The sequence below is a fragment of the Schistocerca cancellata genome, chromosome 7, assembly GCF_023864275.1.
Source record: "Schistocerca cancellata isolate TAMUIC-IGC-003103 chromosome 7, iqSchCanc2.1, whole genome shotgun sequence".
NCBI lineage: Eukaryota > Metazoa > Arthropoda > Insecta > Orthoptera > Acrididae > Schistocerca > Schistocerca cancellata.
Genome location: NC_064632.1, coordinates 500,965,550 through 500,983,851, shown reverse-complemented (window position 1 = coordinate 500,983,851; position 18,302 = coordinate 500,965,550).

Here is an 18,302-nt window from a genome sequence, read left to right as displayed (position 1 = left end):
TGCAATTAAACAGTTGTTTGTTGTAGTGTAAAATTTAGACATACGTAACGAGCAGCCGTTAAGAGAAAAGACCACAGAGAAAAGAAACTAGCTGTTCCCACAAAGCCACAAAGTGATCCTGATAGGAGGACATGAGAAGTCCTATTTATTAGAAGCTCAAAAAACTGTAAAAAATACTGTATGTAATTCATACAAAGCTAAATAGAGGTTATCTGCTTATCTTTAATGCTTTACGTATCAACGGGCCTCAGAAGCCCGTCCGTGTTGTTTAATATCTTCTCTCTTAGTAGCTATGCATCTTATTTTAGTGAAATTTTATGACCTTTCCTAATCTGTCAAGTTATTCATAATTTTGGAAAAGAATTATGAAAATTTACCTTTGGCTTTGTATTAAATTGCTGGTGCATGGTTCCTTCCGTCCCGGCCTAGCAGGCCAGTGCAATTAGAAGCAATTTTTCAACAACCACATGTCTGTGTGCGCAGCTTGTGTTACATCATTTGCCATTACTGAATCGCGCTGTCATTCTTTCAGTGTTTAACAGCCCTCCTTCTCATAATATTTTAGTGCATTATTTCATAACTGTTTTCCGTTCTACAAACTGGAAATATTACGGAGAAGAGGACTATCAGATGAGGAAATAAGGAAATTGTTGGAGCAGTCTTCTGATTCTGAAAACCCACGTAGTGATGTGGATTTTCCAGTGATGATGACAATGAGATAGGTGTCGCTGAAAACTCAGAACTACACGAAAATGATGATCATGAAGAATCTCTTTACGAAGATGGAGAAGAATAGTTCAGCGCAAATTCTGTTGAGTGTAACATTGTTTTCTCGTAATGGGAAGGAAACGTTAGCTACAGCTCCTCAATCTGGAATTTCTGGTAGGCGGAACAAAAAGGATGTACTGAAAGATGATCAGGGACCTACAAGTTATTCGATTAGGAACTGTGATATTGAAGAATCTCGTTTTATGGTCTTCTTTTGTGTAAGAAAAGAAGAAGATGTGCATACTGTGTAGAGAAGAAAGTTGAAATGTCAAAGTACTTGTTATAGTTACTCCAAATCTGTATGCTCGGAAATTCTGCTATTTTCTGTAGACTCTGCGCATATTTTCAATAAGAATCAAAGGCACCAGTGAAAATATAAAAATTGTTTTTTTTTTAAATGTTAACTTCAAATAAACGAAATTATTTTAAAAGTATTTATATCTCAAAAGTCGTTAACATATTGTATGTTGTTAACATATTGTCAATATATGTGAATTTAAACAACACGGGCCTGAGTGGCCCTTCTGATAGACGACGCTATACAGATATTCTGGCAAACAGAGGCTTAAAGAATTAAAAACGTCTTATTTTGCATTTACGCCTCTTCTTCTCTGCTGTGGGTAATACCTCTTATTCGAACATGTGGAAACTAATAGACACATAAAAATAAGTTCGTTTGTGACTTAGAGTTTTATATGATAGCTTGAAGATGAACTACCTATATCTTCGATATTGGTCATAGCTACTGTGATACTTAATTTCCAAATACTGTGAAGTACAAAATGTGAAGGGGTCGCATTGATAAATACGGTCGCTGGCTACTTTACGTTCGGGTCATTTTAGGTGATACGCTGCAGTGTACTAGATGAAGCAAACTTATCGAAATTATTTTTAAAGCTGTAAAGAAAGCCGCACATCACTACAGTATGGAGCACGACACGCACAAGAAGCCCGTAGCTCACTAGTGGACCGCGCCTACTCGCCACTGATTTCATCCAAATTTATGGTATCGGAGGCTTCGTCAGAAATGACAGAAGTTACAGAAGTGAGAGCTCCAGGAGGCCAGTCGTTAAAAAAAAATCACATTTTTGTTGCGACTCAGACGAGGCACGAACTGTTCTTGATAGCACATTAAATATGCATTGCTTGGCATTGTGGAAAGACTGGAGGACAGCAAAGTGAAGGTTGCTTGTTCAAGTCCATGTGTTTTTAATTTCAGTTTTTAAGTTACTTACTCTATAAAATAAACAGAGAATCTTGTATATAAAAAGAGTTGCTCAAATTATTTTATAGTCGATTTACATGTGGTGGAATGATATCTATTGTAAAAGAACCGGAGAAGCAGTAATTTTCTCGGTTTTTTTTTTCACTTTTCCAGTTTTCCAATTACATGGCTGTTTTAAAGTTTCTATGGAAAAACAAACGTAGCTTACTTTCCCAAAAGGTTCTCTTCCATCACACAGTTTGACAGCAAACCACGCATAACTCATCATGTCGCCAAACATTGGCGAAGATAGAAAGTGACGTACAGTCGAATTTATTTTGATGCAGTCTTCTCGAAAAGTGATTTCTTTTCTTCTTTCGATGAGGCAAGATCAGTCTGCAGGTTTCTGGTCAAATTCATTACCTGAAGATAAAAACAGACACCGTAGTTTTGCACTAAGTTAGGCAGTGCATATGGGTGAATCACTTTGGTGCTGCACTATGGCGGTCATCTTCACCTCGAAAAATCTCGTCGTATAATTGCGGGTTCATTCGTCTTCTGCAAGAATATATTAATAGAATAAATTAGTTGTCCTGAATGTAGGCTTCAGCACATCAATCAACATTTTTCGTATGAAGCTGTTCCAGGTGCCACGGGTTTTGATGAAGTAACGCCGCCATTCCCGCATTTTGCCTTTGCCTTCCTTTTCATATCTTTTATGAAAATATTGATGAAAGAAATATATTGAGCAATAGTTCGGTTTATTTTCAATATAAGTAAAGTAACAGTAGAAAATTTAAGAAAGAGATGAAATAGGTCTGGGCATAATTCAAAACATTTGTGTAAATCGAATTTTAATGCAGCCCATTGTCTTCATTTAGAGTATGTACTGCTTAAGCATTACTTCTAGGTTGTAAACGTGAATGAAAATTCGAGCTGTGGTACTAACACAGAAAATTCTGCTTTTGGAAGTCAACTTTATTTATCAACTCACTGTCCGTCAAATGAAAAATTATGCTGTAAATGAAAATTGCTGTGAACAGAAATGATTTTAAAAGTTTATTGTGATGTGTTTTTAACTAAAGATTTATCGCACCGTGTTTTATTAGCGTTTCTTTCGTAAAAGTTTTCGTTTAGTCCGCTAGATTAGCTCCGTTTTGTAACAGTATTCATTTAGAACCGTAGCGGGAAGCAGCTATCGTTTCGCAATTACTCGGTTTCAGTACGGCGTCGAACGCAATTCTTGATTTCACACAAGTCAGAGGAGCCGCTCTCTGATTACCTTTCTCTATACTGTCTAATCTGTGGTGACATTGTCTTCGTAGATATTGACAGAAACAATCCTAAAATGTGAATAATAACACAATTCAACATACAAACTTTATGGAAATAAGATGAACTAAGTCCTGTTATTTTGCGGCCACTGAATTTTACACGGATCTTTAAACTATAGTGTTAAGCCTAGTTTACGAATCTGAGTTGTTTCTTTTAATTGTGAGTCATGAAAAGAAGACACCTACATATTCCTGTAAATTTTTCTTCTCCCGTGACGTAAGTTCTAAGAAAAGAAATACGTGTTTTCACATGGAGACATATATGTAGTTTGCAGATATATAAACAATACTGGAGTTTAACTTCCTTAAGAATGGTACATCATTCCAAAGGGTACATACACAAACTATGAACCACCCACGCATACCCATAAATGGTGACATACACACTTACCGCTACAAATCCGAACGAATGCAAACAAACATTCAGTGCATTCGCAAGTAGCAGGAGGTAAAGAGACGCGCTGGTCACGACTTCCAAATCCTTGATATACCTGAAAATTAAAATAAAATGCTACATTTCCGTGTTTCGTTTGATCAATATGATATGCAATTATATGAGAGCTGTGTATTATTGTCATGTAGTATAACTACACTCCTGGAAATTGAAATAAGAACACTGTGAATTCATTGTCCCAGGAAGGGGAAACTTTATTGACACATTCCTGGGGTCAGATACATCACATGATCACACTGACAGAACCACAGGCACATAGACACAGGCAACAGAGCATGCACAATGTCGGCACTAGTACAGTGTATATCCACCTTTCGCAGCAATGCAGGCTGCTATTCTCCCATGGAGACGATCGTAGAGATGCTGGATGTAGTCCTGTGGAACGGCTTGCCATGCCATTTCCACCTGGCGCCTCAGTTGGACCAGCGTTCGTGCTGGACGTGCAGACCGCGTGAGACGACGCTTCATCCAGTCCCAAACATGCTCAATGGGGGACAGATCCGGAGGTCTTGCTGGCCAGGGTAGTTGACTTACACCTTCTAGAGCACGTTGGGTGGCACGGGATACATGCGGACGTGCATTGTCCCGTTGGAACAGCAAGTTCCCTTGCCGGTCTAGGAATGGTAGAACGATGGGTTCGATGACGGTTTGGATGTACCGTGCACTATTCAGTGTCCCCTCGACGATCACCAGTGGTGTACGGCCAGTGTAGGAGATCGTTCCCCACACCATGATGCCGGGTGTTGGCCCTGTGTGCCTCGGTCGTATGCAGTCCTGATTGTGGCGCTCACCTGCACGGCGCCAAACACGCATACGAGCATCATTGGCACCAAGGCAGAAGCGACTCTCATCGCTGAAGACGACACGTCTCCATTCGTCCCTCCATTCACGCCTGTCGCGACACCACTGGAGGCGGGCTGCACGATGTTGGGGCGTGAGCGGAAGACGGCCTAACGGTGTGCGGGACCGTAGCCCAGCTTCATGGAGACGGTTGCGAATGGTCCTCGCCGATACCCCAGGAGCAACAGTGTCCCTAATTTGTTGGGAAGTGGCGGTGCGGTCCCCTACGGCACTGCGTAGGATCCTACGGTCTTGGCGTGCATCCGTGCGTCGCTGCGGTCCGGTCCCAGGTCGACGGGCACGTGCACCTTCCGCCGACCACTGGCGACAACATCGATGTACTGTGGAGACCTCACGCCCCACGTGTTGAGCAATTCGGCGGTACGTCCACCCGGCCTCCCGCATGCCCACTATACGCTCTCGCTCAAAGTCCGTCAACTGCACATACGGTTCACGTCCACGCTGTCGCGGCATGCTACCAGTGTTAAAGACTGCGATGGAGCTCCGTATGCCACGGCAAACTGGCTGACACTGACGGCGGCGGTGCACAAATGCTGCGCAGCTAGCGCCATTCGACGGCCAACACTGCGGTTCCTGGTGTGTCCGCTGTGCCGTGCGTGTGATCATTGCTTGTACAGCCCTCTCGCAGTGTCCGGAGCAAGTATGGTGGGTCTGACACACCGGTGTCAATGTGTTCTTTTTTCCATTTCCAGGAGTGTAGTTTTCAGCGTGACTCCGTACCATACGGTAAGTTGTATGAAAAACGGAAAAAAAATTTCCTGCAATATAACTTGTAATTGGGTGATAAGTCCTTGACTTTATAAGGAAAAAATCAGTTAAAAATTTCAAAATTTATTCACTCAACACATTCCCCATTGAACTCAACACATTTGTGACAACCTTGTTCCAGTTTCTTTAACCCACAAAAAATTCTTTTATTTATTGCAAGCCAGTCAGCTGCAGTTTTTTGGCTTCCTCAACATTCAGAAATTCTCTTGCCTTGATGTTTCTAGTTTTGGGAGAAGATAATAGTCTGACGGGACCAAATAGGGTAAACAGGAGGTTTTCAAAGTAAAGATTTGTGAATTTTTGCTGCCTGAAGGCAGCCGTGTGGGGGGAGCATTGTCTTATACAAACAAGATTCCTTTTCTAAGCTTTTCTCGTTGATTGGAAACGAGTTATTGCTTCAGTTAGTCAAGAAGTTCAACATAGTACTTTGTAGTGATGATTTTACCTGTTGTAAGTAGTCAATAAAGAGAATTCCATCAATTCCACCTTTATCCCAAAAGACGGATGCGAGAAACTCGTTTACTGATCTATCTGTTTTCAACTTCTTTGGATATGAAGAACCACTGTGTCTACATTCTTTGGACTGATATTTGGTCTCTGGATTATAAGTATATATCCATGTTTCATCCATGGTGGCGAGAGGTTTCCAAGAATCCCACAGGATCCCAGCAAAATTGGACCGAAGTTCACTGTGAAGCAACCACTCGTTCACACTTTTGATCTCCATTGATTCATTTGCGAACGCATTTGACTGTGAGCTTTCTCATGGCCAAAATGTCTTGGAGTAATACGACCCCTTATTATCTGGATATGCCCGATGTTCGTGCAATGTTTATAGCAAATATCTTCCGATCATCCAGGATCATGGGATCAACAGCATCCACGGTTTCCGGGACTATGACTTGAATTGGGGTTCCGAGACGCTGTTTATGGTTCAAAGGTCTCTACGCACTATGGGACTTAACATCTGAGGTCATCAGTCCCCTAGACTTAGAACTACTTGAACCTAAAGACATCACACACATCCTTACCAGAGGCAGGATTCGAACCTGCGACCGTATCAACAGCGCGGTTCCCGACAGAAGCGCCTAGAACCGTTCGGCCACAACGGCCGGCGTCGCTGTTTATCTTCATTTCTGTAACGTCCTGTTCTAAATGCAGCAGCCACATTCTTGATAGTGGAATAGGAAGAGGAGTTACCACCCAATGTGCCATACATATCATCATAAATTTGCTTGGCCGTCTCCCCCCTCCCTTAAAAAAAAGACTTATTTACAGCACGAAACTCTTTCAATCTGAATTCTCTATTGCCTTGAAACAAATCGACTTCAAACTGCATATAAAAATAAAAAGTTGTGTTACTGCTATGCAATTACTCTCGCACATAACGTAAGTAATAAAGTTTAATGCGAAAACACTAGCATTAATTTACATCAATTTTAACTACGAAAAGCCAAACACAGATCCGTAACCCCTCGAATATGGTCCGTTGGGCACCAGTTGTAGAAAGCACTGATTTATAATCTGTCAACGAATAATCCTGTGAAAGGAAACGACACTCGGACGCTTTTGTTTCTTTGTACCTACAACCAAAGATAAATAAGTAAATAAGTTAAGAAAATAGGCATTAAAAGAGCTGAACATCTGGGTGACAAATATAGCTCTCTATGATATACCGCTAGCGAAGGATAGAATTCCTGCTAAAATAACCAATAAAAGGCAATAAATAAATGAAATCACAGCTTCCCTCCAGTTAGCTGCTGCAACAATGATTTCAAATGTTTTTCTCATCTTTGGAGTAACAAGTTTTACCAAAGCAGCGAAAAGTAATTCATTGTGTAGAACGTCGCTTCATTTTGTCTGTTATAGCACTGCGTTGAAGAACGTCCTAGAAGTATAGTCGTTTTTTATTTCTTCTTAGTTAATGGTCACAAATATGTATCAGTGTGTAACCGAGATCAGTCGTCAGTAACCATCTTCTAATTCGAGTTCGAGGATAGAGAAATGTGATATTTGTCAGTAAGGCGACATCGAAATCAGCGTATGCAGAACGCAACCAACACCTCAATAAGTTACCTGGCACGATGCGTACTGTAGGGCCGCCAGCATTTTATTCCTGAGCCGTTAGGATGTCACTAACGCAGTGGAAAACACAGGCGTGTGTCAAGACAGAGACGTTATTGGACGCAAACTTGATGGCGTATCTGTGTTGCATTACTTGGCTTTATTCTTGTATTCTCTTATGAAGTTTCTGATTGCTGAGCGGACCAGACAGTTTACGGATATTTATTTATTATTCTACGGTTATTATCACTTCATTGCTTCCTGAAAATTTATTCCTAACAATCTGAAGTTATGCAGTAGAAATAAACTATTCGTGGATAAATAAGGGAACAGGAAAATTATAGTACCACACAGAGCCCCAACAACTGATGATTTCTTGTCTGAACCATTATCGTTATGAATTTTCCGTTTTGTGAGTAGCAAACTCCTGTTTATACCTCACCAACAGTGACCCAAGTAAGATAGCTTATACTTCTGCCTTAGTGGGAGTAATTTATTTTTATCACATCTTTGGATCTCAGATATGAGGACATGTCCTTTTTACTCCACGTATTAGTCTTTACTTTTTATATGAACCCTCTGACTATGGGTATAGTTTCGTTGTTGCGTGCACTAAAGTTGATAGTCGAACCTTCCGAAGAGGACTTCGGTAATGCATCTTAACATCATCTGGCTTTGCATTTTGTCTAAAACAGTTAATCGTAGCATGAAACATATACTGAGATCTTTCACTTTTGCTGAAAAGAGTGAAATATTCGTTGAGTTAATATAGGGACAATAAATCTATCTTCTAATTCCATGCCCGCGTCTCGTGGTCGTGCGGTAGCGTTCTCGCTTCCCACGCCCGGGTTCCCGGGTTCGATTCCCGGCGGGGTCAGGAATTTTCTCTGCCTCGTGATGGCTGGGTGTTGTGTGCTGTCCTTAGGTTAGTTAGGTTTAAGTTGTTCTAAGTTCTAGGGGACTTATGACCACAGCAGTTGAGTCCCATAGTGCTCAGAGCCATTTGAACCATTTTTCTAATTCCATATCACGAACATTTTAGTAGTTCAGTGTATGACTGATTGAACTTCGCGTCTGGTTCTGCTACTACATTCTAACTCATTAACTGAGAAATAAATATACGTAGGTCCTAGTGCAGATTTTGGTTAAATGCAAAACAATTCGGTTTTCTTCAGCATACATCATGTACACGTACAACGCAAATTAAAATAACAGGGCAAAGCTCGAATTTCTCAGTCGTCTATGCAATACATCACAGGACCACTCCATATGCCTGACAAAAAGGAATTGCCAGGCACATACACTTGAAACGTTCATCAAAAGTGTTTCAACACGCACGTTTACCAGTACCAGAGCAGTATTACCCGATTCCCCACACTTTCATGGAATTACCCCTTTCAGTTTACTCTCGTCAAACATTAGCGAACTGGCGAGAAGCCTAAGCGTCCCTCTTCACATCCCCTTATATCTCCGACCTTTCGATTACATTGTCTAACACCATAGGTAGCATCACGATGTACAGGAGCATGTAAACAAGGAGACAAAACTGAAAGCCTCCGGAGACGATGCCTTGTGTAGGAGGGAGCATCTTATCGTGTGAATCACTGGGCAACATCGACAGGAATGTAAGTTAATACTGAATAACTCTGTAGCCACCACATTATCAGATGTGATAGTGAAACTGATGTCTTGCAATATATGTTTTCTGGTCATAAGATGCACGTATAAAGGAATCTCTCGAGTATTTTCATACTATACTTCATAATGGATATGTAACGACAGATGTCAGGAAACAGATTAAGTAACGGATCAGTTGCGTTTGATGAATCAGAAGCAGACCGACCAGTAGCCTTCTACAAAGAGATGTTTGCAAAGCTTTGCGACTCGATGTTGAGCACCACAGACAGAAATAAATGAATGAACTTTGGGTCCAGCAAGGAAAATGTGGTAAATCAAATGGATTGTTTAATTTTTACGGAAATGTCTTGAACAGTGGATTCTGCTCGACGTAAAGGGCCACCAGATGTGGCCGAGCGGTTCTAGGCGCTTCAGTCTGGAACCGCGCGACCGCTATGGTCGCAGGTTCGAATCCTATCTCGGGCATGGATGTGTGTGATTTCCTAAGGTTAGTTAGGTTTAAGTAGTTCTAAGTTCTAGGGGACTGCTGACCTCAGATGTTAAGTCCCATTGTGCTCAGAGCCATTTGAACCATTTTTCGACGTAAAGACGTTTTGTAACAGAAGTTTTGATTTTTTTATATAAAATAATTTTGGATAATGGGCGGCGTCGTTATTAACTGCTGAAACAGATAAATTGCCGATGTTTCGACCGACTTTCTATTGTTCTCTTCAGGACGGTTTACTGATTGTTTGGTTGATGTAACATGTTGCCCAATCAGAATTGTTTAAACCACAGGAAGAGATCTTTTGGACACTGGTATAAGCCAGAGTGCACTCCTAGGAGAGAATTCAACACTTTTATCGTTGAAAGATCTGTTGGAGGTGCCCTGTTTGAGATATCATTACATGACTTCAGATATTTGAAGCCGTCACATTGTCGCCATGCCGCTATTGGAGGAAGCCATTACTTATAGAAATGACGTGATTTAGTACAAATACCATAGCCTATGACAGTCTAGAAGAGTGTCTCAGAGGCATATATATAATGGTTGTACTTAAGCAAAGCATGTCTCAGTTTAATCAAACATTAATTCGTTTTAAATAAACATAATTATCCCTCGATTGCTCTTAAATGTCGTGTGTAATTGAAAACACATCCATTTCCTTTTTCCACAACGTTTTCCGTACTTTACATTTTTTGCTATCACCTGCATGAATTTGTGATATCTGAGGATGGGCGACATTAACTTGTTGCTTCTTTCTGCAAAAGCTTACTCTGAGACAGAATACGACACACGTTCCAAGACACATATTACTTCACACAGTATTCGTCTCCCGTTGTGATAAGCACATCAAAATTATGGAAATTGGGCATCCACCAGTGGTAGTCGCTATTGACGAGTTAATTTAATATATTGAGGACGACTGATTACTGTGCTCTATCATTTGTAAATCATATCACAGTCGCTGAGTGCACCCACGTTCCTAATCTAACGTGACCTGGTGATAATATTTTCTTCCCCAAACAAAGTCTAATGCACATCTTAAGCTCCAAACGCATTCCCATGTACTTTTTTCTCATAGACTCCTTAATTAATCTTTTTCCATCTTATATAACAATTTAGTAGAGTGAATATGGTAATACTATCATTCGCGCTGCTTTCTTTTTAATGCGAATGCTGTCTTCGATTCGACGGGAGCAAGGTAGAGGGGAAAGGGGGAGGGATAAAATCAAAGGAAGAGGTACTGATGTATGATCAAGTAATACGATATAGACTGAGCAAGCTCTGATTACTGTGTGAGATACTCAGTTTATAAATCGTATTGAAACTGTAATTGTTAAGAGAAAGCACAAGAGATGATTTTTGCTGCCATACACAATTTCTGTACGATGATTGGTATGTGAGTAAACATCAGTCTCAGACTCTCGAATATTTATCTTGGAAAATATAATAGGTCGTTTCTTCCTTTCAGCAGTATAAATGAATACCCATCTAATAAAACAGTGCATAAGGCATTTATGTTCTGTAAAACCTATTAACAGGAAGAAAAACGTGTTTGATTTCGTATTATAGTAGGTATAACCATTAAAGGTAGTGTCTGGGTGCGCAGTGCGCAAATTTACTTTATTTCAGATGATGAACAGAGCAACATGTTTGACTAACGCTTATATGTTATTAATATATGAAAGGAAGACCTTATTGAAAGTTAACATAACAAATAGCACGTTGTATCAGCAGTGGCCCCACCTTTCTGTGACCAGGAAGTGTAGTGTTACGTCAAGCTCACCCAGTCAAACAGACGTCATGGAACTGTAAACTGTAAACTGTAAACGTCCGGGTGCTCAGTATCAATATGTGAGTTTGTTCGCTGGGGCACGATGTTCCGGTCGCAGAGAAGTAGATACGTCTGTCCATAATATATCCCGTCATATAGTCCCTCAAGTCATTACTTCCCCTGTGTTAATATTTGTGAATTAATTAATTAAATCATTCATTAATGCATCATGAATGAAAAGAAAATAGATTTCAGTATGGGTTTCCGAAAAGGTTATATTGCAGTTTGTCACCTCTGTGAAAAACGGTGGGTACGTCTGACGAAAGAAGTTATCCACTACGCCTGTGTACAGAAAATGTTCCCGCACTACAAGGAGTAGTTAGCAAAACACGCACAACCTGTGAATTATTAATGTAGCCATCTAAATAAGAACTCCATTTTGGTTTTCTTTTTGTGATCTGTAACATTTCGTCGACTTCCTCTGTACTTTTTGCACTGAATACAAACTTGTCTGCTCTGAAAGCAATTCGAGAAATCATTCGAAAAGTGTTCTGGAAATATTCAGCAGAACTTCTTCATCAGCAGTAATTTCTCAACCACTAATGGTATCATTAAGATATGTTAAAGACATTTTCACTCTTTTTTCATTTGATCCTTAATTATCTTTGGCAAAATCTCTTTTCCACGTTCTATAACCTTGGTATGAAGGTGTGACGTCACAGGTTTTCCCTTTTGCTCTTTCAGTTCCGCGTATGTTATATTGCCACTGTCACAACGCAGCTCAGTTGCTGAAAATGTTTATTGTTCAGAGTATTTTCGCCATGTGAGAGCCCACAATACTTGAGCTCTAGTAGAAATAGATTCTTTTGAAAAATATTCGTCTTACTCGGTTCTGAAAAATATAACAATAATTTTACTGAACCAACGTAATTAATGGGTTAAATTAATCAACCATCGGTAATAAGTGAATTTCAAAGTCTAATCTTAATGCAACTTCCCTTCTGACATCGAGCTCAGAGCATTAGATTGTTCACATACATTATTCACTTGCTCTGTTATTCAATTTTGCCCATGAATGACAAATATCTTTGCAGAAAGGCGAAGATGACAAAAAAGTCAAGCGATAAAACTATGAATTCATCAGGTGTCTCATCAATACTGTTGGGCTGTGGTAGTAAATGATGAATTTTACAGCCGTTTAAGCTAAAATTTTCAAAGAGCATCAACCAAAATGATTTTCAGCACATTTTGCAGCAATATTTTGTTAGTTTTCTCTTTACTGCGAAGGTATTACCCTATTTCCTTTTGCCGCAAGTCGATTTTATTCGTTCTGATTTTGTCTTGTGCTCCTTCTTTGTGTGTTGGCCTATAACGTTTTAACCTCTGTGTTAAAGATCCATACGAATTCCTGAGGTGACCAGACTTCTTCGAACCATATGAGTGAAATATTCATTCGTGCCAAAATTAATTACTTGTGCAGTAATTTCACTCGTATCGTTCATCGAAAAAAATGCACGCATGGGGCACCGGTAACATTTTTGCATCATTCTGCGCACCCGTGTCAACATGTATTGAATTATTCTGATGCCACAATCGTACACTTGCCTTTTTTAAGAACATAGGAAACTAGGTACAGCTTTTCTTGAAGCCAATGTATTAAATGTGGACAGCGATTTCTCTGGAGGAGTCTTATCGTTGTTTTCCTTCAATACATGCCATGCTAGATTTTAAAAACTGGTCCATAGCTCATTTACAAATTTTCCGCTTATGCCTCCATCGTGATGTGCCAGTCTCCAAGCTGGTTTTATCTATCTCGGTTCTTCACAGAGAGAGTCGTTCCGACTTGGTCTGACCGTACTGGAAGAGCTTTGTGCCACCTAACTATTGTGTCATATGATGGTGACTTTTTGACTTACACTTCCAGGAACTGATCAAGGACAGGATGCAGCGTTGATATAGACTACCTAAAATTCCGAAATAAAATTACCCCTCGATGCACCAATCTATCAGTAGCCTGTACCATCTTTTTTCAACTCCTGTAGTAGCAAGCTTTGGTTCAATGGTACAGGGATTTCAAGGTTTACCAGGATAGCAGCTACGTACCTACAAACAAACGAAGAACAAATTATGTAATGTTTTTCCTATTGATATTAATGAGAAATATAGAAATAAAAACTTCATCACCAATATTGCAAATTATAATTTCATTTTTGATGACGAGTTTCAGGGAATCTAAGTTGCCATCATCAGATCTTATGCTGATACATCTCAATTTGCAGATCCGATAATGGCAACTTAGAATTGCTCAAAGTAGTCATCGAAAGTAAAATTATAATTAGCGACACTGACTGTTGAAGATCTTACTTCTGTATTTCACATTACCCTAGATCTTTCCCGACGTCAAGCATACACTATGTGATCAAAAGCATTCGGAAACCAGGCTGAAAATGACTTACATCGGTAATGCTGGAATTCAATATGGTTTGGCCCACCCTTAGTCGTGATGACAGCTCCCACTCTCGCAGGCATACGTTCAATAAGGTTCTGGAAGGTTTCTTGGGGAATGGCAGCCTATTCTCCATGGAGTGCTGCACTGAACAGAGGTATCGATGTCGTTTGGTGAGGCCTGGCACAAAGGCATTCCAAAACATGTTCTATAGGATTGAGGTCAGGACTCTGTGCAGGCCAGTCCATTACAGGGATGTTATTGTCGTATAACCACTCCGCCACAGGCCGTGCATTATGAACAGGTGCTCGATCGTGTTGAAAGATGCAGTCGCTAACCCCGAATTGCTCTTCAACAGTGGGAAGCAAGAAGGTGGTTAAAACATCAATATAGACCTGTGTTGCGATAGCGGCATGCAAAACAAGGGGTGCAAGCAACTCCATGAAAAATAGGACCACACCATAACACCATCGGCTGCGAATCTTACTGTTGGCATTATACACTCTGGCAGATGACGTTCACTGGGCATTCGCCAAACCCACACCCTGCCACAGTATTACCGTATTGTGAACCGTTTTCGTCACTCCACACAACGTTTTTGCACTGTTCAGTCGTCCAATGTTTACGCTGCTTACACCAAGCGAGGTGTCGTTTGTCATTTAGCGGCGTGATGTGTGGCTTATGAGCAGCCGCTCGACCATGAAATCCAAGTTTTCTCACCTCCTGTCTAACTATCATAGCACTTGCAATGGATCCTGATGCAGTTTGGAATTCCTGTGTGGATGTCTGAATAGATATCTGCCTATTACACATTACGACCCTCTTCAACTGTCGGCGGTCTCTGTCATTCAACAGACGAGGTCGGCCTGTACGCTTTTGTATTGTACGTGTCTCTACACATTTCCAATTAACTATCAGGTCGGAAACAGTAGACCTAAGGATTTTTAAGAGTGTGGAAATCTCGCGTACAGACGTATGACAGAAGTGACACCCAATCACCTGACCACGTTCGAAGTTCGGGAGTTCCGCGGAGCGCCCCTTCTGCTCTCTCCCAATGTCTAATGACTACTGAGGTCACTGATATGGAGTACATCTACATCTACATATATACTCCACTAGCCACCAAGCGGTGTGTGGTGGAGGGCAGAATTCGTGCCAAAGTCATATTTCCTCCCTCTGTTCCACTCGCGGATCGCGCGGGGGAAAAACGACTGTCTGAACGCCTCAGTAAGAGCTCTAATTACCCTTATCTTTGAATGGTGATCATTGCGCAATTTGAAAGTTGCTGGTAATAATATATACTCTATATCCTCGGCGAAGATCGGATTCTGGAATTTAGTGAGCAGCCCCTTTCGTTTAGCGCGTCGTCTATCTGCAAGAGTGTCCCACTTCAAACATTCTATGAGATTTGTAACGCTCTCGTGATGGCTAAATGTACTAGTCGCGAATCTTGACGCTCTTCTTTGGACCTTCTCAATTTCTTAAATCAGCCCCAACTGGTAAGGGTCCCATACAGGCGAACAATACTCTAAGACTGGACGAACTAAACTATTGTAAGCAATTTCCTTTGTTGAAGAACTGCATCGCTGGCAGTAGGTGGCAGCACAATGCATCTAAAACGAAAAGCGGATGATTTTGAGGGTGTCCTGATGCATTTGATCACATAGTTTGTATGATATTTAATACTTCATGATAACCCCTCACAGTTAACATTTTTTATCGTGCTGCATCTTTTTCCCTATTCTTTGGACCATGGTAAATCATTTCATTTGTGAAATACGATATCCAGTCTCATGGCAGATTAGTAGAGTTCACTGTGTGCTATACAGGCATAACATGGATTACGTACATGCTCACTGTATAAAAAGCCTAAAGGAGCCCTGACAAACTTAGAACATGCACTCATTGTTACTTTACGGTTATGTACCAAGATAGAGGTATACAGGAAGAACTGCGAGAGGCCACCACACATCACAATCGTTCACCTGCCACCACTCAGCTCTGTGCAGAAACCTACGGAAGGCCCACATAAACACAGACTTCTCTCTGCTTCTACCCCACTTCCTCCACCTTCCGATAGAGCAGCCACTAGGGAAACCATTCAATCGCACATTACTTCGCTTCCGCCTTGTACTGGCATCATGGGAATTCTCCCACTAACAGGCACTAGAAACGTTGTGTCGCTGACTCTCAGTTATGAATCAGCAGTCAGTCATTTGTCTTCGGTGCCTGCAATTAACTAAGCACAGTACTCCAAAGACTACCTTCCAACTTAGGAGTAGCAATTTTTTGAGAAGTATGTATAGTGAAGAGTGTCTGCAAATATTGCCATCAATGATACCAATATCATAGATCGCTAAGAGGCATTGTATTAGGTATACAAAATCAAGTGCAGTAAGTGAAAGAGTACCGACTTTAAGTACTGTTTGTAACATACTATTGAAAAATGTTATTTCCTATTGTATTGCCACATTTCCATTACAGTGCCCTATCAAACAAGTTTTTGTTTGCAAGCATGCAAATCAGCCACCCTTAAGGAACCACTGCAGGGAAACAGTTTTCTGCCACATGGGTGTTTGGGCTGAATTAAGAGTAGCATTCAGTTACTAATTCACAACATTTTTTTTACGATAAGAAGTGTTGTCAGCACAGTAAAGTGGCTGCCATATTGGCAAACATTCACAACAGCGTCAAGTGAACACTGTGCTGCTATAATGAGATGTGCTATTGTGAGACACGAAGCGTTAAATACCTGTCTTGCAGTTATTGCCTACGTCAACAGTACCAGCATTTCACCACTACCTGCAAATCATGGCTCACCAGTACCCCAAAGCGAACATACACTCCAGGAAATGGAAAAAAATTCACATTGACACCGGTGTGTCAGACCCACCATACTTGCTCCGGACACTGCGAGAGGGCTGTACAAGCAATGATCACACGCACGGCACAGCGGACACACCAGGAACCGCGGTGTTGGCCGTCGAATGGCGCTAGCTGCGCAGCATTTGTGCACCGCCGCCGTCAGTGTCAGCCAGTTTGCCGTGGCATACGGAGCTCCATCGCAGTCTTTAACACTGGTAGCATGCCGCGACAGCGTGGACGTGAACCGTATGTGCAGTTGACGGACTTTGAGCGAGGGCGTATAGTGGGCATGCGGGAGGCCGGGTGGACCTACCGCCGAATTGCTCAACACGTGGGGCGTGAGGTCTCCACAGTACATCGATGTTGTCGCCAGTGGTCGGCGGAAGGTGCACGTGCCCGTCGACCTGGGACCGGACCGCAGCGACGCACGGATGCACGCCAAGACCGTAGGATCCTACGCAGTGCCGTAGCGGACCGCACCGCCACTTCCCAGCAAATTAGGGACACTGTTCCTCCTGGGGTATCGGCGAGGACCATTCGCAACCGTCTCCATGAAGCTGGGCTACGGTCCCGCACACCATTAGGCCGTCTTCCGCTCACGCCCCAACATCGTGCAGCCCGCCTCCAGTGGTGTCGCGACAGGCGTGAATGGAGGGACGAATGGAGACGTGTCGTCTTCAGCGATGAGAGTCGCTTCTGCCTTGGTGCCAATGATGGTCGTATGCGTGTTTGGCGCCGTGCAGGTAGCGCCACAATCAGGACTGCATACGACCGAGGCACACAGGGCCAACACCCGGCATCATGGTGTGGGGAGCGATCTCCTACACTGGCCGTACACCACTGGTGATCGTCGAGGGGACACTGAATAGTGCACGGTACATCCAAACTGTCATCGAACCCATCGTTCTACCATTCCTAGACCTGCAAGGGAACTTGCTGTTCCAACAGGACAATGGACGTCCGCATGTATCCCGTGCCACCCAACGTGCTCTAGAAGGTGTAAGTCAACTACCCTGGCCAGCAAGATCTCCGGATCTGTCCCCCATTGAGCATGTTTGGGACTGAATGAAGCGTCGTCTCACGCGGTCTGCACGTCCAGCACGAACGCTGGTCCAACTGAGGCGCCAGGTGGAAATGGCATGGCAAGCCGTTCCACAGGACTACATCCAGCATCTCTACGATCGTCTCCATGGGAGAATAGCAGCCTGCATTGCTGCGAAAGGTGGATATACACTGTACTAGTGCCGACATTGTGCATGCTCTGTTGCCTGTGTCTATGTGCCTGTGGTTCTGTCAGTGTGATCATGTGATGTATCTGACCCCAGGAATGTGTCAATAAAGTTTCCCCTTCCTGGGACAATGAACTCACGGTGTTCTTATTTCAATTTCCAGGAGTGTAGTATAGCTAAACGCTTCCTGAAATCATCTGAGAGCGCTGTGATGACCCAATTAGTGCACAGCTCACACTGCAGGTTAAGTTATCTTCTAGGTGTTCTTATGAAGAATACTGTAACACCGCCCCCTCTCCGTGGAACTGTGGTGTGCTAAGAAGGTCGGCTCGAGAACACATGGAATGGAAGCTGGATAATGGTGTTGTGTTCCTATTACTGGAGAGTGTAAGATTAATTTGATATTGGACGAT